This window comes from Miscanthus floridulus, chromosome 7, assembly GCF_019320115.1.
Source record: "Miscanthus floridulus cultivar M001 chromosome 7, ASM1932011v1, whole genome shotgun sequence".
In the NCBI taxonomy this organism is placed as follows: Eukaryota; Viridiplantae; Streptophyta; class Magnoliopsida; order Poales; family Poaceae; genus Miscanthus; species Miscanthus floridulus.
Genome location: NC_089586.1, coordinates 42,065,923 through 42,088,225, shown reverse-complemented (window position 1 = coordinate 42,088,225; position 22,303 = coordinate 42,065,923).

The window sequence follows — 22,303 nt, the reverse complement described above, 5'->3', positions numbered from 1 at the left end:
TGCGATATCTGGACAAGGAAGGATATATAATGCAGCAATTGGTTCCAACCAATTCCTATACTTAATGCATCATCAACAATAAAAGATACTCAATGTATTTGTAAAAACATAGGAGGCTTAATATGCTCCGGGGCTTGCCTTTCAGGAACAAGGAAGGCTGGTGGTCAGGGCACTCGGGCAATTCCTCCGCGGCGACTGCTTCGTCGGCTTCCTGCACCTCGGGTTCCTCCTCCTGGTTGGCTCCCTCGAACTCCAGCAACGTCACTCCCTTCGGCACACCTATTGCATGAATGTGCAAGATAAATATCATGGATGCACATGAATGAATGTCGGGGATGCTCGGGGAATGCACATGTTCGCTGTAGTTTGCATATTCCAACTAAAGCCCTATTCAAATCACTTTCACTTACCACGTTTATACAACCTAAAATATAATTGCTCATCTTCCGTTAATGACCTAGCACCTGCACCTAAGCATATTCTCAAGTTAGGCTAACCCCTAAACAATCAATGAGAACATTGCACAAGCATACACTCAAGCATTTGTATTACAACCAAATGGAGGCTATGTAGCAGTACAGTAAACTAGCCATAACCGGAGATTTATAAATCCAAATGATATGCAACAAGACAATCTGGAAAGCTTATAAAATTGTCTACAATACATTTTCAGACCTCAAAGCATGATTCAAACCTTTACCAGGTCGAACTCATACATCAACAGAACTCTATCCTCACAAGGCAGAGAATAAGCAAAGACTGGAACCTAACTTTAAACAGCTGTAGTTTCTAAACTACTAGGCCAAATGCCCTCAAATTTTGACAGGAGCTAGATACATAAGTTATCTACAACTTTTGTATTCATCACAATCACATAAAACCAAATTATCATGGGGAGCTTTCTAAAGTCCCCAGATCTGTCTAGAGGGACATAATGCAAACGAAATACTTAGTAACTCATGAGGTAAACATATAATTGGACAACACTAAATCTACATAATGTGTTCAAGACATATTTTTCTTAAATACTAGACCTAACTGTGAGTCTAACAAAATTGGAACCATCCAATTTGGATCTACAAAACAGGAGATACAAAAATATCAAATCAGCATTCAAAACTGCATTTTTGAACTAGCCCTATGAACTACACAGTCACTGACGTGTGGGACCCGGCCGTCAGCCGACCCCACCAGTCAGCGAGATGAAAACAGAGGAGGCACGACGACGGCGTGGCACACGGCGAGGCTCGCCGAAGGCGGCTCCTCCGGCGAATTCAACGGCACCGGCGTGCTCCCCTAAGCAACCCGCACCGACTGGTACCACGAACACGACCTATTCCTAACCCTAGCCTTGCCGGCGACGAGAGCAGCGGCGGTGTGCAAGGTACGGCGGCGCTCCGACGATGGTGGCCTGCCATTGTCCCGCTCGATCTCGGTACGAGCTCCGCAAGACCGCGGCGAAGCTTCCTAGGCGAACTAGGGTTCCGAGGTGCAGTGCAGGTGCCTGGCCATGTGCGCCGGCCAGCGGCGGTGCTCTGAGTACGCCGACGAGGTCAGTGGCCCGACGTGAATACAGTGAATCGCTGAACTACATCAAGAGGGTAGAAACTATAGCTAACAGGGAAGCTCATGCTTGCGCTAGCTAGAATGGAGATGAGCCAGGCATGGCCAGCGACGGTGAGCTCGTGTATGCGGCCATGGCAGCCGTGGCGAGAGCGACCGGCCGTTCCGACATGCACACACGATAGCGTCTAATGTTGCTCCTACCCGAGCACCAGCAAGCTAGGAGGGTACTAGGATGGTAGAGAGCTCAGCGAGAGAGGGAATAGGGAGATGGGGCCATGACGGCCGTGCGAGCGACGGCGCTCTGGCCGGCCTCCCGCTCGAGCGCATCGCAAAATGTGGCTTACCAAACGGGGCAACACGAGCGTGAAGAGGTGGAGATCGTAGAGGTGATGGTGGTGGAGCTATGGCCATGATCAAACAGATGATGGTGGTGAGGCGAGGGAGCTGGACGGAGGCGGAGCTCGCGGTGGCGCTAGCAATGGTGTGCTCGGCCATGAGAGAGTGAGAAAAGGAAAAATGGATGGCGAGCAGGTCAGGCAGGCGCGCGGCTTCAAGTAGAGGACACCGGCAGCGGCGTCAGGCTAGCCACGGCGCGTGGCCAGCATGCTCAGGCGAGCGGTGACGTGTGGCACACACGCGTCGGGTGTTTTCTGAAATGGAGGTCACTGTGGCTTCGATTCAGTCGACTTGAACCGCCTGACAGCGAGTATTCGACGATGATTTGCTCCTAATCCGTTGTTTATTAGTGAAATCAGTCAAGATACAAATTGTAGCCCTAAGTACCAGCTACATTTTATGTTAAATGACCAAGACCTAATTCTTAATGGATCATGAGTAAAATCATCCCCAAAGTCAAGCCAATGAAATTGAAAACTAGTTTTAGACTTAGAAATTTTCTGAGTTTCCAAATAGCCCTCAAAACTGACTTGTGGGCCATTTTTGAGCATGTTCAGCACATTTTCATGAGATGGCCATAAAATAACTTTTGTTCCTTACATAATTCTCTACATCTTTGCTTTAGGTTGCTCAGACATGCAAACATCCTAAGCCACACTTTTTAAACAGTCAAACAAAAGGGTTCAGGGGTCAAATTTGGTCAAACCATGACTTGGAAACCTAATTAGTCAAAGTGACCAACATGAACAATGTTCCAAAAGACATTCTATGTGTAACTAAGTTACTTACAAGCATTTCTAGCCACACCATGCATTGGTCACACAACAATCAATCAAGGTATGTACTGAAACAATGAAAAACACAAGAAATGTTGCAAATGTTTCATAGTCATGTTTCACATGTTTCATGATCTCGTTGCATAGTATTAACTAACCTTGTTTCACTAAGTGAGTGGCACATGTTGCACTTAAGTGTTGCACACTTTACATTTCATAAAAGAACAACACACATGAAATATACAACATGTTGCAATATTTTGAAATTATGTTTCAAGTGCTATAAGTTCACAAAGGGATGCATGATGCTCATGTTCATGAAATGTAGTGCAAATGTGGAAGCTAAATGCCAGGGGTGTTACAGATTACAAAGAGGTGAGTCGGGCACATTACAGTGTCTTGTAGAGTACACAACTGATGCAACCATATTTGATGAACACTCGGCTATCATTATAGCAGAGAGAAATGGTCGTTCAGATGATTGGGTCATGGAACAGCACAAGCAACGACTAACTACATGGTTGAAGGACCAAAACATATCGCCTGGAGAAACCATAGACTCTATTACCATTAGTAGGTTGGCGAAGGGACCATCGAGACAAGTGACATCTTGGAATGCTGATGACATCAATGGGTATACGTACTATACCCACGCAAAGGATAGTAAATATGTAAACCAAAACAACAGCGTTCAAATAGAAGCTCTCGATGGAGTGAGGCGAAAGATCCAATACTTTGGCATCATTGAAGAGATATGGGAACTTGACTATGGAAGGGATATAATGGTGGCCCTATTTCGATGTCGTAGGATCAAACAACACCAACTGAATGAGATCGGATTGAGAGTCCTAGACCTCGAGAATCTAGGCAACCAAGATGACCCTTAGGTGCTCGCTTCACGTGTCGCACAAGTTTTCTATACGCCTAACCCACAAAGTAACCTCCCTCCTAAAGAAGAAGATAAAGCACGTGGTTGCCTTCGAGAAGCAACACATTATCGGAGTTGATGGCATGGATGATGTTAAAGCTTACAATAACTACGATGAGATGCCGCTATTCATAGACTTTCATAAGAAGATCAGTGTTGTGGAAAAGAACCTGTCCAAAGACATATTGCCATGGGAACGAAAAGGTGTCAAGAGAAAAGTCATTACAGCGGGCTAGCTAGTTGTTGAACGTGGAGTGTTTGTGTAAGTATGTGTGTTTGTAAGACTTCATTTATACATACGTGTGAGACTAGATATTTATGTATTTGTGTGAGACTATAGATTTATGTATGTGTGCGAGACTATATTTATGCATGTGTGTGAGACTATCCTTTGCAACATGTCTCTCGTATAGTTCATGAAAGTACGAGTCATATATGAATTTATGAACAATATTTACTAATACTTTGTCACATGAAGAAGTGAGCAAAATAAAAATTGTATATAGTGATGAGTTCAACAAATTTTATGTTCACGACTTTTATAGTTGAAATCATTTAAGGTTTTAAAATCTTGTTTGAAGTTGCTATTTATTGAAATTCAAAATTTCAACTGTTCAAATTTGGTCAAATAAAAAGATGACCAAAATAAAAGTTGTAGATAGTGATGTGTTAAACAACTTCTATGTTCATGACTTTCTTATTTAAAACCATTTAAGGTTTTAAAATCTTATTTGAAGTTGACATTTATTGAAATTCAAAATTTGAACTTTTCAAATTTGGTCAAATGTAAAGATGACCAAAATATAAGTTAGAGATCTTGACGAGTTATACAACTTTGGTATTTATCACCTTTATAGGTGAAATATTTAATGGTTGAAAATCAGGTTTGAAGTTGTCATTTTCTGAAATTGAAAATTTGAATTGTCCAAAATTAGTGACAAAGATAGATGATTAGACGAAAATGATAGAGCGTGATTTTAGAAAATTTTAGGAAAAAACCATCACATTTGGAGTTAGTATGAGGAAGAAAAACTATTTACAAGTTTCAGCCACAGATTAAAAAGAGAAATCACACTTGTTTATCATTGATCATCATGAATAGTTGTAATTTTTCTTTTTAATCTCTAGGTCAAATTTATAACTAGTCTTTCTCCCTCATACTAACTCCAAATGTGATGATTTTTTTCCTAAAATTTTCTAAAATCATTCCCTATCAAGTTACTATGTTGATTTGGTCATTATTTTCATTTGACAAAGTTTGAGCAATTCAAAATTTCAAATTTTAAAAAATGACAAGTTCTAACAAGATTTTCAACCATTAAATGATTTCAGATGAAAAAGTGATGAATACCAAAGTTGTATAACTCATCAAGATCTACAACTTTTATTTTGGTTATTTCTTCATCTGACAAAATGATAGTATACATTGTTCATAAATCAACATGTCTCTCATATAGTTCATGAAACTATGAGTCATACGTGAATTTGTGAACAATGTTTACTAATACTTTGTCACATGAAGAAGTCACCAAAATAAAAGTTGTAGATAGTGAAGAGTTCAACAACTTTTATGCTCACGACTTTTATAGTTAAAATTATGTAAGGTTTCAAAATCTTGTTTGAAGTTGCCATTTATTGAAATTCACAATTTCAACTGTTCAAATTTGGTCAAATGAAAAGATGACCAAAATAAAAGTTATAGATAGTGATGCGTTCAACAACTTCTATGTTCATGACTTTCTTATTTGAAACCATTTAAGGTTTTAAAATCTTATTTGAATTGACATTTATTAAAATTCAAAATTTAAACTATTCAAATTTGGTCAAATGAAAAGATGACCAAAATATAAGTTGTACATCTTGATGAGTTCTACAACTTTGATGTTTACAAAATTTTCATTTGAGGTCATTTAGTGTCCTAACATTCTATTAGTTGTTTTGAAATTCAAATTTTAAATTTTTAAAATATATTTTGTAAAGAAGAAAATATAAAATTATATCTATATATATAATTAAATTGTTTACATATACATATATTTATATATATAGAATAATAAACAAACTAATATATAAATTTATATGTTCTTTATATATGAATGAATTACAGAATTAGCGATTAAAATAAATTGAAAAATATTTGTAGGGGCGGCTAACTCAAGAATCGCCCATACAAATCAATTTGTTGGGGCGGTTAACTCAGGAGCCGCCCCTACAAATGAACTCCGATATATAAACTAGAGCCCGCGGGTAGGCAGAAATGTTTCTAAGTCTGGGCACTATTCTCCTCCACGACGCCGGTAGGGTGCCGCCTTTGGGCCCAACCTCCGTCGCCTCTATGGCCTACCTCCGCCGCCTCCATGCCCTACCTCCCTCGATCCGCCTCCAACCCCCGGTCCGTCTCCTACCCTACGTGCCACCGTTCCCCTCGGTAGCTAGGGTTTCCACCACCGTTCCCTCTCCCACGGCGGCTAGGGTTTCCGCTGCTGATGCTCGTGCTCCCTCCCCTCAACGGCCCTGGTGCCCGTGTGTTCTCCCTCCGCCGGCGGCCCTGATGCCATTTTGCCCCGACATACCTGCTCCCTCCCTGGTGGCTCTGGTGCTGGTGCGCCCCGGCGTCCCTACTCCCTCCCCGACGGCCCCGGTGCTGGTGCGCCCCGACATCCCAGCTCCCTCTCCGTCGGCTCTGGTACCCACCGTGCGCTCTGGTGTCTACGCTCCCTCCGTTGGTGGCCCTGGTGCGGTGCGCCCCGGTGTCTCTGCTCCCTCCCCCAACGGCTCTGGTACCCATTCGTTCCAGTGTCCACCACCCTTTTTTTTGGCTCTGATAGTTTCATTTTTTTATTTGATTGCTGCAGTGGTAGCCATAGATTTGATTGCTGCGGTTGACATTCATCAAGATTGCAATGTGGTCTTTGGTGTTAATGAATTAAGCCATAAATTGGTAACTTAAGACATGGACCATAAGGAAGTGATTGTTATTGGCACTTTTGAAAATCTAGACAGTACGATAGCTGCTTGTTATGTTTCATATTTCTTAGAATCACCAGTGCTAACAAGCATTGAAAGTTCATGCTCTAGGTATGAGCTGCTAACAGCTTTGCTAGGTTGTAGTAAACTCTATGAGGTGTTTGGTCTCTGCTTGGGTGTATTCCATCTTGTGTGTTTGACCAATTAGTACTACAAATCTTGTTGAGACATTTATATAGTGTATCTTCATGGACATTACGTACGCCAAAACTAAATAGCTAGCTAGCTAGGGGAACTAACAAGCTAATAGTAAGTACATCTGAACATTGGGATCTTGCATATCTTGACTTGCATTGGGATCTTTCCGTGCATGCCGTGTTCATTGGCACCTAGCTCTCTCAAAGAGGGCCATGCATGCATGAAATGTAGCACTAGCTAATAGTTGTACTTTGATACTACTAGATTAGTAGCTGTCTGGCCATTTGGCTTTAATTTCATGCTTTGATAGAATATAGAAGACGATCTTGCTAGCTAACGGCTCCATCATTCTTGTTGCATCACGGCCACTGCATTATTTAGTTGGATGAAAAGGGAGAGCAAAAAGGCGACAATCATATTGTCTCTCTTTTGCTTTTGAATGCTATTTAGTGCGAACAATATATAGCTGACAATTGCATCCTTTCTTTTTCTTTGAAACAAATGAGACTAATGGAGTTTGCTCTAGGCGGCAAAATACGGAGTTTGCTCTAGGCGGCAAAATACACTTATGTTACTTAATTAGAACATTGGAACTTTCCTTTATTAATTCATGTTAGATATTTTGTAGATGTTTCAAGCATCATTTCTTCACTCGAATCAGTCCACTAGCAAACTTTCAAGTTCCTAGAATAGAAGTTCCAAATTGTATCAAAATTCCAAGATCGGGTCATGTTACATTCTTCTTTATGATAATGAAATAGAAAATAGAGAAATCTTAGTTTATTGTTGTCTTCCATCAATGTCACTTTAGTTGGTTTAAAGGCATCACCAGCTTAATTAGTTTAATAGAAATTGATTACTAGCTAGTAGCTAGATATCGTATATAATATCAGAAAGACCGGGGAGATGATTCTAGCTAGTTGCTATGATTCTAATCTCACCTATTAATTTCTTGTGTTTTCTCATTTGGCCGATGATGCAACTGTAGCAATCTGAGGTGGCTGTGGGTATTCTTCCTATTGGTGTTTTTTTGTCTTCTCATGTTTTCTTATGTCTGTCATCAAACCGTGGGATACGTCCATTCCCAAGCAACTGTTGTAGGCATGCCTACCTGATGGCTAGGATGGACGTGTCCCATGCTTTCATGGTAGCCATGAACTTGTCTCAATAATTTGTGTTCTTATTTGCCACCTAGGATGATTGCAGTTAGCTTGCAAGATGATCATAAGTTAGTTTGCAGTTAGCTGAGGCCTGCATTTTTTGTGCCTATGATGTCAACCATTTTTTTTACTGAGGCTGATACAATTGTGAGATCCTTTTCATGTCTATGAAGATAATAGTGCCAGTTGAGTAATGGATTATGCACATTGATGACCTTAGACTTGTGAGGTACTGAAGCATTGTTTCTTCTATCTTCTGTTTATGCTTCTCATGGCTATCATCAAACCATGTGAGACATCCATGCCCAAGAAACAGCTGGGCGGTTGTGATAATCTGATGGCTAGGCTAGATGTCTCTCATGGTTTCATGCATGTCATGATTTTGGTTTTCTACTATCTGTTTGAGGTTTGTTGCAGTCTATGTTTTTTAAGCTCTAAGTTCAAGGTCAAATGAAAAGGCAATTAAATCTGAGGCAAATTGATTGAACTAACCCTCATCTTATCAACATCTTATACTTGCTTTTATCGATCTGCATCTATCTATCTATCTTCGATCCATCCATCTTGCATGGGTTCCTTCCTTCATCATGAACTACCACTGCTCATGTTTGCAATGATATGAGATGGATGCTACTGCTCTGCATCATCATGTTCATATATGCTCTTCATTCCCTGCTAACTAGCTCTTTTGCTGCTGGTACACCTATCCATCATATTATTCCTTCCACATATATATCATGGGCCACGGTTGCTGCCTGCTGCATGCAGATGCAGCTAGCCTGCAGGCCATCCCTTGCATTGAGAGATATTTCAGCTGTCTGTGCTAATCTTGTGTTTAGTAGATGTTAGCTATCTTTTGCTAAACACTGACCCCTCTTATACCATGTCATTTGCTTGCTTGCCTGCTTGTTGCTTCACCTACAAGCACCGACTGTAGTTGCTTGCTTGCTTGCCTGCTTGTTGCTTCATTCATACACACTGCAATCCATAGCAGCTAGCTTCTGTGGCTTCTGAACATGAGTACTAGTAGTGTCAAATTTTAACTTTGATGATCTTTGCGAGACATCATTTGCTCTAAAGCAATCCTAGGCTATAGTTTCTTGGTATATGACTGGTTCTTTAGTTTAGTAGGCAGTAGCTTCATGTGTCTATTTTCTATACTTGGTAGTATACATGATATTATTTGCACTCCTATATCTCACCTTAGACTATTATATCTTGTTTAAGTATAAGTACCTTCGATAGTAACTCTAGACCTCACTAAATTGGGAATAGAACCTTAAGAATTCTTCAAGGTTGGAACTTGTGGGTTTTAGTTCCAACCAAAACTAGGATTAAATACATTTGCTCCACCATATATACTTTTTTGCAACTCGATGGGGGCACCACTAGAAGCCAGTCCTTCAGGAAAATTTGGAATTTGAGCCATTGAGAATGGATTTGATGGTTTTGTCTTGTCCATTGTCCTCCTAGAACGACCTTCTGGGTGAGTCCTGAGAAAAGGCGCACCACCATGTATCAGTGGCACTTGAGCAGTACCACCTTGCAGTATACGTGGTTGCTCATGCTCAATTCCCATGGAAGGTTGACCTTGTCTACCAACCTTACCAACATGTTTCCCCTTTCTGGTATTCTATCTAGTGGACATAGCATCTGAATTTACGTTGTCTTCAGAATGCAAATCCCTAGCTATTAAGTGAAATGATTCCTTGCCTCTCTTGGTAGCTATTAAGTGACCTTTTTCTGGTCCCTGGCATTTTGCATCTGAATTCTAGTCCTGCTGCTTGCCATCCTTATTTCTAGGACAAGGCTGCTCTTTTCTAGTCTTGTTGCTCTTTTCCACTTGTTTTACCAACCTTGGTATAAAGAATATGATATAAAACTGCAAACTACTGTAAAAAAGATACATGAGACAACTCCAATTACTAGGAATGACTTCTTTGCATTTATTCCATAGATGACAAGATCCCCTGATCTAGGAGCTACCTAGGTGAATAATTATTTTCGGAGTGCATATTTGGTTGGCAAGGACAGCTGAGTCACAGCCTTGTTTTTTTTGGTTGGCCAGACAACATGTGAGACACATGCTCACGCTAAGAAGTATTTGGTTATTTCCTACTAGGAGAGCTGAGTTTCTATCTTGTTTCTATTTGTCATGGTAAACATTGATATTGGTGCTACATAGACAGCAGTACCATTATTTTGATATTTGTTATTTTCCTGCTAGCTAAGACAGTTGAGTCACTATCATGTTTCTAGGACAAGGCTGCTCTTTTCTAGTGCTGCTGCGCAACAGGACGAAAATTGGCATGATGATCGAATGGCCCCCTACTTATAAACGGCTATTGTTTTTTGCCACCTTTCCTATCCTCTATGTTTGGGAAGCAATTGCTACTTTTTTACACCTTTTCCTCTCTCTGTTTGCTAAGCAGTAGTTGTTTTTTTTGCCAAATCTTCCCTCTCCTCTCCTCTCCATTGTTTTGCCAATGATAAAATTGTCTAAGTCCATACATTATATGAAATATGAGCTGATGATCAAGAAATTGGGAAGAACTTGGCATCATTAGCAGTCGCCCCTACATTACCTTCCCCTCTCTTCTCTATTATGATGCCTTGATGCTCCAAGTTCATGATCAAATGATGATTGACTTGTTTCTGAGGCCTCTACTACTGGTACTACTCATTTTTTTGATAAATTATTGTTTTATAGGACTACTTTGGTTTATAGACCTTTTTTTTTCTTATACCTTCTCGCGTACCTAAAGCACACTTTCTTGCATCTATTAGAACAAAGCGCGAAATAATGTCACGGACACCAGATAGTGCAGCTTGATGCCCCGAGCATGATGAGCAGCCAACCTATGAGGAGCAAGCATTAGAGGACTAGCTTACTCAGGAGCAGTTCGATAACGAGTTAGAAAAGGATCTGAAGTGATGCTTACTCAGGAGCGGTGTGACGAGGAGGAAGGGGGAGCAGAAGGAAGAGCAAGAGAGGCTGCTGAAGGCGAAGAAGAAGAGGATGAGGACTCAGAAGAGGGATATGTAAGTCACGAGGATCATTTCTCATGTGAAGCCAGAAGGAGGCGAATGGAGGAAGATTTGGACAAGGATTTTGACCCGAACGAGGAGGTAGGGAAAATGCCTTAGCTTGTAAATTTTTCTAAAGCTTTGGTTGTGTTACCTCTACTAACACTTTGACCTGTCGTATATATAGGTCCCTCCTGAAACTCAGAAAAGATGACGTCAACGTCCGCGACATCTCGAGAAACAAAACGGAGTAGAGGAAAGGAGGGTAGAGGCAATAGCCACAGAGACGGACATTGAGGCCTCTGCTCCACAACCTCAAGACACAACCACGACTACCAAGCCTAAGAGGAAATGAGGGGATAGAAAAGCAAATCAATATCCAGATAAGGCATGCTATGTGGTAACGGAGGTCGGGCCAGCAGGGAAGATCCTTGAGCCGAAGGAATTAAGAGGATGATTCTGTAATGCGATCGGGACCCTAGTAAGAGATAAATTGAACCCAACAATCCCTAACTGGAAAGAGGTACCCGAGAAGAAAAAGGATGAACTATGGGATAGGCAGCTGAAGCTCAATTTTAGATTTCTGGAGGGTAAGCACGAACTGGTAAAAAATACTTTTAGGATCATGGGAGAGTCATTCCGACATTGAAGGTTGGAGCTCAACAAGAAGTATATATAAAAGGGGTTAACTCCCTTCAACGAGTTTGGCAACATAACTCCTAGTCAATGGGAGGAGCTTGTGGCTTAGAAGACTTCACTGGAGGCATTGGAGCTCAGTGCCCGTAACACTGAGCTGGCGAAGAGGAACAAACACCACCATCATCTAGGCCCCGGTGGCTACTATGCTAAGCAAGAGCAGTTTAGGAAGATGGACGAAGAGGCTGCAGCTGCTGAGAATATTGATGTGACGAATTTAAAGGTACGCTCAAGGAATTGGATATATGCGAGGAGTACAGAATCATCCGACGGTAATCTTAAGTTTGATAAGCTGAAGACCCAAGAGACGGTATCAAGGATACTGAAATATGCTGAAGACAAGGAGAATGGCTCATTCAATCCTTCTAGAGAGAGGAACGAGCTTAGCCTTGGCTTGGGAAACAAGGAGCACACAGGCCGCACCAGGGGGCTAGGGAAAAGGACGACCTGGAAGCACGGATTCGAAGAGGACAGGCACATGTACAAGAAACATGGCAGAGACTGGGAGACTAATCTTGAGCTCCAAGTGAAGACTCTAGCTGTGAAGGCGCTGGAGAAACAAGGACTGTCTACAGAGCCACGGATATTAATGACGCCACCTGGAGAACTGGCATTAGTTGGTAGCCCTCCGAAAGTTCCTAGCAACCAAGGTTCCACTACAGCCATAACCCCCATCGATCGCATACTGGAACCAACTAGTTGCACCTTGGTGTTTCTCAGTGGTCGGCAGAACATTATGATGGAGGTGGCAACGGGTGTGGCACATCGTGAAGCCCGAGTTCATGCAGTGGAGGATAGACTACGCAACTCCCGAGGGGCTGGTGTTACTTAGAGACGTAATGGGGCAGTTCATCCTTTGGCATAAACGGGACATTATATGTGCCCTAAGCAGAAGCCTGGGAGTGTACATTGTGGATACTATGTATGTTCTATGATGAGTAACACCGGTGCCTACAGGAGACGCCCCTTAAAGGTAAGTTTGAACCTCTTCACCCGTAGTATAAAAATTTCGTACATGGTATGAAATACTAAACTGAAACTTGTTCTCTTGTAGTGGAAAGAAGAGAAAGAAATGAAAAGAGACCCATACAAGGATGACCAACTCTTAGAGCTCGTCGGCGACCTTTGCAACTTCATATTTGGACCAGATTGTACACGTCAAAGGCACCTACCATGACCGAGAGTCTGACTTAGGTAGAAATCCTCAGTACCAACACCTTCGTGAGACTGAAAGGATAGCTCTAGGCCATTGATAACAATATGTATGGAATTTGACATTGGTTTTACCTTGTGAATTATGTCTATTTAATGATGGATTGTATATATTCTTGTGAATTGGACTTGTAATTGTAGTTTATATAATACTCTTATGCTTGTAGTTTATATAATACTCTTGAGCGAACGTGGTTCGGAACATTGGTCGCGGGGTGTTCGGTGTGATTATCTCGCTTTCCTCGCTCACTCGCAACGCGAACGCGGAAACAAACAGGGCCATATGTATGTTCTGATCGAATTTGAATTGTAAATTTAAATTTTTTTTTACGGAAAAATGTACTGTAGGAGCAGTTCTAGGCTGAACCGCCCCTACAAACATGTATTATAGAGGCGGCTGGTACTACAGCCGCCCCTATAAATCGATTTGTAGGGGCGGTCTGGGAACCGCCTCTACAAATGTATGATTTGTAGAGATGGTTTGGTAGGGGCGGCTGGTCAAACCGCCCCTATAAACCCTGTGTGACGTAGTGTCTGTGAGAATAGAAGTGGTGTATGCAGTCGATATTATCCTCCTCCCTCAGCACCTCACCACCATCTTGGTCATAGTCGTAGGCCCCCAATCCCCATGATGATCCTCATCACAATCATCCTCATAACATGATCACGGGTTCACAGCATGTGTCATTATGTACCAAAAGGGTCACCTTGTTCCAAAAGCGAGGACTTCTCACCATAGTATATTGAGCTTGCAAAACTCCAATTTTCTCTCCACATCATTCCTCAGCTTCTTAAGCTGTTGTCAAATGAATTTTCTTGTTCCCTGAGGCTAGTCTAAGCCGGAAGTTTTATGACACGGTTTGGTAACTATGATAACAGAGTTCCATCTAGATAAAACTTTTTCTATCTCTCTTTATAATTAACCTGTCAAATCATCAAACTTGCTGATGTATCATCATATTAAATGTAGTTGAATCTCTCACTGAGACTGGGTTTATGGATTTTGATAGATTCAGATCCCATCCGCTAGGTAGTGCCCTACGGTTGGCATTGTTTGATAAGAAAAAAACGAAAACAAATTTCACCTTGGGAGTTGCTGATAGGATGGAAACTTGGGGAGTCCGAGCCTCGGGTAAGGTTGGCCGGGATGGCCTACCGACAGGGCAGGGCGGACGGGAGGACAAAGACTGTCGGGGAGGGCGTGTATCCAGGACCCAGACCCAGGTAGGGGTGTAGGGTGAAGGAAACGACCGCAAGGTCGCCGCGAGAGCATCAGGATTCAGGGCAAGATGCGATGCCCAGGATAGCAACCGGGGGATGGCGGCAGGGGGGCGGCCGGGCAGGGCAGTCCACAGCCTACACCCGGCAAGAATTTCATTTCTTCATTCATGTGCAGGCCACTGCGAGCAACGGAGCAAGGCCACCCTCCTCCGGTGAGTGTCTTAAGCAGACATGCATGAGCACGAGTTTTTGGAATGCCGCGCGTGGGGTATCTTCCGCGGAATGCTGCAGCTAGATTAGGATTCGTGTGTGCTGTACTGCTGTACATCCTCTGGAGCTAGCAAGCTGCGACGGCAAAACGACGACGACGACGACGACGACGACGCCTCCGCGCAGGCTGCCCTCCAATTGACTGACTGACTGACCGAAGAGTGGTCGGATTCAGACCGGTGTTCGCTCTGGCCACCGCCGCCGGTTTTGTCCGCGACCTGCACAAGTTGCCGCTGCCGGCGATCAACTCGCGGTCGCGGACGGATCAATTTGTCGGCCGAGATTCTAACTCGGATAGATCACCACCAGTGCGGTGCGGCTCGTTGGCCCAAATAATGGGCGCGCGCGACTTCCCCCAGGACCTGCGACCTGCGACTGTGAGGCCGGCCTGCCGAGCCCATATCCGTCGCGGAGACGCTATCATCAGTAATGGCTGTGGCGCCAGTGTCACCATCAGCATCAGGTGGGGGGAGACGGGGCGAGAATTCGTGGCACCTCTCGTCGCTTTCATTCAGTTCCATCCCATTCAGGCCCAACCCAAGCACCCAACCGCCCGCCCAAAGCAACGATGCAAAGTGCAGGCGGGCGGGCAGGCAGGCGTGTTTCTACGCTGCTGGCTGCTCTCCTCTCCTCTCCTCGCCACCTCGCCGGCGAGCGAAAGGTACAGGCACTAGCACTGTGCAGTCCGTATCTCCTCCCGGTGGGATCCTCTCATCCTTTCACGTCGCAAATCTTGGAGGAAAGCAAAGCTCTGGGTTGGGGATATGTATGCTGATGCCTTTGCTAGAATCTTGCTCGTGCTGGTGCGTGACACACAAGATGAGGCGGATTTGATTTTATTTATATATTTATATATAGTACTAAATCCGTGTTTTAGCTTTTTAGATACATTGCTTTTACTATATATCTTGACAAATATAGCGTATCTTATAATTTGGAATGGAGAGGATACTACTATACTAATAGTATACAGTCCCTCCATCCCAAAATAAGTGCTGCTATGATATTCGTCTCAGTCAAACTTTTTTTTTAAGTGTGACTAGATTTGTATAAAAATATTAGCAACATTTATATCTACAAATAAGTTTATTATAAAAATAGATCCAACGATTTATCTGATGGTAATAATTATGTACTATAAATATTAATATTTTCTTGTATATATTTAGTCAAAGTCAAAAAGTCCTTTGAAAATAAAAACCAAATTTATTTTGGGACGGAGACGGTAGTACATAAGGTGACCTGGTGACGTGCTGGTCCGCCGATAATTTTTTTTAGGGTTAAGTTTAATTTACGCCCTCCAACTTGTAGCAAAGTTCGGATTTCAACCTCGAACTTCAAAATCGGACAACTTTAGTCCTCCAACTCTCGAAAAAGTTCAACTTTCAACCCTCTGGGCGGTTTTGCTGATGAACAGTAACTTTTTATATTTTTGGAAGCACCGAAATTTTATATTATTTTTTGAGCATCTTAACGTCCTCAAATGAAAAAACTCAAAACTATAAAGTTGTTGATCTCATCGAGGTCTACAATTTACATATAAATATTATCTTCATCCGACATCGTATTGAAGAGTTTTTCTATTTTTGAAATTTGAGTCTCATCACGCGATAAAATATGGTGCTGAAATTTTATATTATTTTTTCGAGTATCTTACTGTCATCAAATGAAAAAACTCAAAACTACAAAGTTGTAGATATTATCGAGGTCTACAATTTACATATAAAAATTATCTTCATCCGACATCGTATTGAAGGGTTTTCTATTTTTTGAAATTTGAGTGTCATCACGCGTGAAACAATTTTGTCGTGTGATGAGACTCAAATTTCAAAAAATAGAAAACCCTTCAATACGATGTCGGATGAAGATAATTTTTATATGTAAATTATAGACCTCGATGAGATCTACAACTTTGTAGTTTTGAGTTTTTTCATTTGAGTACAGTAAGATGCTCAAATAAATAATATAAAATTTCAGTACCATATTTTATCGCGTAATGAGACCCAAATTTCAAAAAATAGAAAATCCTTTAATACGATGTCGGATGAAGATAATTGTTATATGTAAATTATAGACCTCGATGAGATCTACAACTTTGTAGTTTTGAGTTTTTTCATTTGAGGACGTTAAAATACTCGAAAAAATAATATAAAATTTCGGCGCTCTCAAAAATATCAAAAGTGACTGTTCACCCGCAAAACCGACCAGAAGGTTGAAAGTTGAACTTTTTTGAGAGTTGAAGAGCCAAGATTGTCCGGTTTTAAAGTTCGAGGTTGAAATCCGAACGTTGCTGTAAGTTGGAGGGTGTAAATTGGACTTAACCCTTTTTTTTATAATATCTGCGGATGATCGATGAGAGGTGAAGCTCCCGTTTTCTTCTTCTCCAGATCTTTCTACGAATCTATCTCAGATCTTTCCATGTAGCAGTAATCTATTTGTGTTGCGTGACTGGGTGTAGCTACTTTTGTGCTCTCCAAAACGGCAAATCTGGCGCTATGTCGCTTCGATTTCAGCTGCAACCGCTAGAATCAGATCTGAAAGGGAAGTCCCAATTGTCGCGTATCGCTTGGTCTTTCACACTGGACAAGAAGTTTTCCGGTGTTAATCAAATCACTTCACGTACGAAATATTCATTCATTTGTACCACTGCAACGCTATGACCACGAAATCGGACGTGGACTGTCTCACGTGCTTTTACCGAAAGAAACTACTGCAGCGTTTTCAGAGAAACAACTTTATTTTTCTCTTACAATAAATCAGTATAAACATAAGCATCAGCATAAGATAAATTTCAGCGAAACGAACAGGGCCAAAGACTGTTTTCTCTTACGGCAGTGCTAGCGCCCAGACATTCGGACGTATGTCTGCGTCTGCACTTCGTCTCCCTTTGCGCATCTGTATCCCGCGCCCGCCTACGCGAGGCCCGCACCGCCCTACTGCACGTGGAGAGTCTCCGCTCGTGCCCCCTCCGTTTCTCACGCGCATGCACACGGCCGGCCAGCAGCTGCAGCAGGTGACTACAGCAGGTGGCTACGCCAGCATCCAGAAGAGGGGGAGAGGACGGCGGATGCCTAGCTAGCGTCGGGAGGAGACAACGAGACGAAGGTGAGGCAGCAGAAAAGCGAAGATAGAGATGCAACACCCGATCTACTTTTGAAACATCTGAATGCAATACTTGCAACATACGTCTGAAGGTAGACGAAACACATGAAACATGCATGTGAAACAGTAGCTGCAACACCAGATCTACTTTTGAAATATCCAAATGAAATACTTGCAACATACGTACGAAACAGCTGAAACATTCGAAACATGCGTATGAAACACTTGCAAAAAACAGCTGAAAACACTTCATATGTGTGAAAACATGCAACATCTAGATAAAACACTTGCAAATATACGTCTAGAAAACGAGATGAAGTATTTGAATCATACACTTGGAACATAGCCACTGCAATATGTGTAGCATTCCGACCTACTTTTGCAACATCAAGATAAAACACTCGCAACATCCAGATGAAACACTTTGAAACATACTCTTGCAACATGGACTTTGCTCGGACGAATGGAGGCACACTGGCGCGGAGGTCGATGGCAGCGCATGGACCTTTCTGTACGACAACGGCATGGGCAACTCGTCGGCAAGCGCAGTGTCACACGAATCTTGTCCTCCTCACTTGCTTGCTGGAGCATCCGTCGTGGTGGCTTGCCGGCTCGGTAGGCAGTCGCGGCGAGTGCACCAGCCGCGGTGAGGAGGCAGTACGGTGGAGGCGGGCATGGCAGACTGGATCCGGTAGGGAATGCGGTGCGGAGGAGGTAGCGCGGGGAGGCAGCGCGGAGGAGGCCGCAAGGGATGGGGCGCGACGCTGCGGGAGACTGGCGGCGGCGAGGCGGAGCGAGGTGGGCGGATGGCACGGCGACGTAGGGAGGAAACGACGTGGCGATCATTGGGACGCACGGACAGAACGAGTGGATAGGGTCGCTGGACGAGCGGCGCATGCAAGAGTAAGCTAACGGAGACGTCCGTCTGTCTTGACGTTTTAATTGTCGCCCTGTTTGCTCGAGCTTGTTTGATTGATAAGCATGGCTAAAATTACTGTTGACTGATTTGGTGTGAGAGAAAAATATTGTTCGTTGATTTAAAAAGTACGACTTATAAGTCAAATAAGCCCAAATGAACGGGTGTGTATCGTTATGGTTTCTCTTGTGTGCATATCGTTGCCTGTTTTTTCTTTCCGCACGGATGGAAGCATGCCATGGCGCGGCGCCCGTCTGTTCCGGACCTTTTCGGTGGCACGTTCTTGGCACGATCGAGTTGGATCGTGCCTGTCGCTATGGGATAAGTTCGCTTTGCCGCAACGCCACGTGACAGGGGCACACTGGGCGAGACGTGTCGCACCCTCCGTCCGCGATGCCGGCAGGCCGGCCGGCTGGCTTCTCCACGAATCCAGCGTGCGCTGTAGCTCTCGTGCTCGATTGATCCATCGACCATCTTCTTTTTCCTTTTTACGTGTTCATCAATGCCCGGCCCTCGACAGGCACGCCGGCCGCGCCCCGCGCAGGAGCTGGTGGTCGGCGTCGTCGCGCGCGGTGTGTAGAGCGCTGGACCACCGGCCCGATGAGAGCGAGAGTGCGATGCGAAAGTGCGAATGCGACCTCTCGTGCGGCGGCAGCCAAGGCCTGGCTTTGCCCGCCCGCCGGTAGTAGTATCTTTGTAAGATCAAACAACAGCCATGGAGTGCCGTCTCTATTCATCTCCTGGTTCAGTCGTATCTTATCTTTTCATATATATATATATATATATATATATATATATATATATATATATATATATATATATATATATATATATATATATATATATATATATATATATATATATATAGAACTACTATCCTATAGCTGGCTGCAGAATAACTTATTCTGTAGCCACTTTGAGTTACGATAATTACTATGTTAATTTACGAGATTTACAGTAATTCCTTACTAAGTGGTTTACTATAACGTTATAGTAAATATTCCCATGTGTTATAGTAACCCAACTATCGTAAATATGTATTGACATTATGGTAAATTAGTATATAAAATTATGGTAAATAGAGGTGACTACAGAATAACTTATTTTGTAGCCGGCTGCTGAATAGCCTCTCCCTATATATATATATATATATATATATATATATATATATATATATATATATATATATATAAAAGATGCAGCCGATGAAATGAGCATAAACGAGCCTTGTTTGCACTTTTCGTCCTTATTACGGTTTCGACAGGAACTTTGAGGTAACAAACTCAAGTCTTTTGTTCCACCATGGTTTATATGGTCCTCGTGAAGAAAATAAATAGACCGCTTTGTCTTTTTCTCTCGATACAGATAGATGTATATACGATACACTCATGGCTTATACTTTTACTGGTCCATCAACCCAGAGCAATGTGGTAGCAATCACAAGGAACACAAGTATATTTTGCTTCCAAAACAATTTTTAGGGACTAAAACTATAATTGTTTAGCTTTGATGCTTTACGTAACATATCCATACATATATAACATATATGTTTATCCGATTATAGCCCCGTTTGGCGAATCTTCTCTTCACAGTGAAGCTACATTTTTTTTTTCTTCAGCTCCACGACCACGAGTATCTCTACCTCAGAGTTAGAGCTGTTGCAGTGAACCATTTGACAAAATAGCTCCACATGTGGAGCTGCTTCAAACATACTCTCACATAATCCCACGTAGATCCACCATAGCGAGTTGGAGGTGCGTGAAACTACTATTTTAAACTCCATCTCTTATCATCCATTGTGAGGGCATATTTTATGGGGCTCCTCAAGTGGAGCTATTTTTTTTACCACATTTGGTACAAAACCAAACAGCTACCGAAACCTGTTTTATGTACTCTATATGTTTTTCCATCTATTGACAGCCAAAATATAACCAGTTAATTGAATATGGAGCAAGAAAATCACACGCAAAGATCAAATGGAGCTGACACCCAGAATCTTCCGCAGAAACACGCCTGCCGATTTCCAAAACCGCCAAGGCTAGATTTAGCACTTTGTCGAAATGCATAATAGCCTCCACCATTGTATTTCTGTCATGGAGATGATTGAAAAAACATATACGGATAGTTTCGGTTTGGACTTCCAACGAAAAAAACATTATCTTGGAGGCCTGATCCATTAGAAAACAGTTTGGTCGGTTTCCAAAAACCGATCAAGCCAGATTTGTCGACCTCTCCAAATTAAGGAATAGACTGCACCAATGCGTTGTGCTTGTCGAGCTGATAAAAAAACATACAAACAGCTTCGATTCCCGCTTTTTTTGGTGAAACAGTTTTATTTAGGGCCTATTTGGTAGAACTCCACCAGTGCACAAAGTGAATATGGGATTCACCTGGATCCACCCTGGAGTAGCTTCACCTTGGATCTATGATTCACCGAAGTGTTTTATATAGCTCCACCTTCCTCTCTATCTCACTGCAAAAATGGGCCCACGTGTCAAGAAACAGAATGAAAAAAGCAAAAAAAAAAAAAGAAGACACAGGCCCTTTCTTCTTTCTCTCGCCGCCCGCACGAGAGGAGGTCATGACCACGGCCAGGCGCGGCCTCGCCGGCGGGCGCAACAGCCTCGCGCGGGTAGGTGTGGCCATGCCGGGTGGGCATGGCCTAGCGTGGGTAGGCGCGTCCTCGCCAGTGGGCGCAGTGGCTTTGCCGGGCGGGCATGGCGGTGAGACGCACGCGCCTGGTAGTCGGAGCTCAGCCATCCTCAGTCACGAGAATGAAGAAGAAAGAAGAAATTAGATCGAACTCTTTGTTCTCTATATAACAAGTGGCATGGTGGGTAATTTTCACCAACTCTACCAAACTTGAATTTGGTGGAGCACCCCTTGAGGTGCTCTAACAATTTGGTGAATCTTGCCATCTTGGGGCAGATCCATGGTGGAGCTGGTGTGGATCTGGAACTGGTTTTGGTGAACCTGGAGTTAGTGGAGCTCTACCAAATAGTCCCTTAGCACCAACTTCACCTAGCAAAGAAATATTCAATAAAACAACTTCTTTTGGGTCCATTTTGTACTTAGCCCCACTTGTCATAGGACAAAGTGGGGCAGCAAGTGTTAAGGGACTATTTGGTACAGAAAAAAAGAAGAAGAGGAGCATACATGACCACTCTCGCTGTTCTGAGCAAAATTTGTCGTACTTTTTTCCTGCCTTGAAATTTGTTGTCAAAGTTTAGCTTAAAACGACACAACGTCACAAGACAACCTTTTCTTCTCTGAGACTATTTTCACTCGGCAAACTACTGTGGAGAGAGATTCTACCTTCAACTTTGCATACAGAAATGAAAGTACACGTGTCAAAATATTCTTCGCCTTTAATTTTTTGAACAAACTTCTCACCTTTAGTTTTCATCTTATCTTGACTGAATCTGAAAGAACACGTGCTGACGTGCACCAGATTTTCATCTCATTATTTGATATATACATAACTAGTAGTAGTACTCTAAGAATGATGAGATACATTCTTTAGACTTTTTGACGACCTAATAAAGTCACCAACAGACGGACTCATTGAAGTAGGCTAAAAGACTACCAAGGCAGGGAAAAGAAGCAAACCTCCTAACCAGCACATCCCCTCCTACCCGAGATCCTAAAAGCCAAAAAAAACATCGTTCTCGCAGATGACGATTGTAGAACTAAACTGTAAAGATAGGAATAAGACTATCTATAGTTCAGGTAAAATTGCAAAAAATTCCCCTTGCAACTAGAACTTATTAGTTTTACATACCAACTAAAACCTACAACTCTTTTTAGGTTTACATATTCACCCCTTGGTGTTGAACTAATTACTTCAACAAAAAAGAGATACAACATG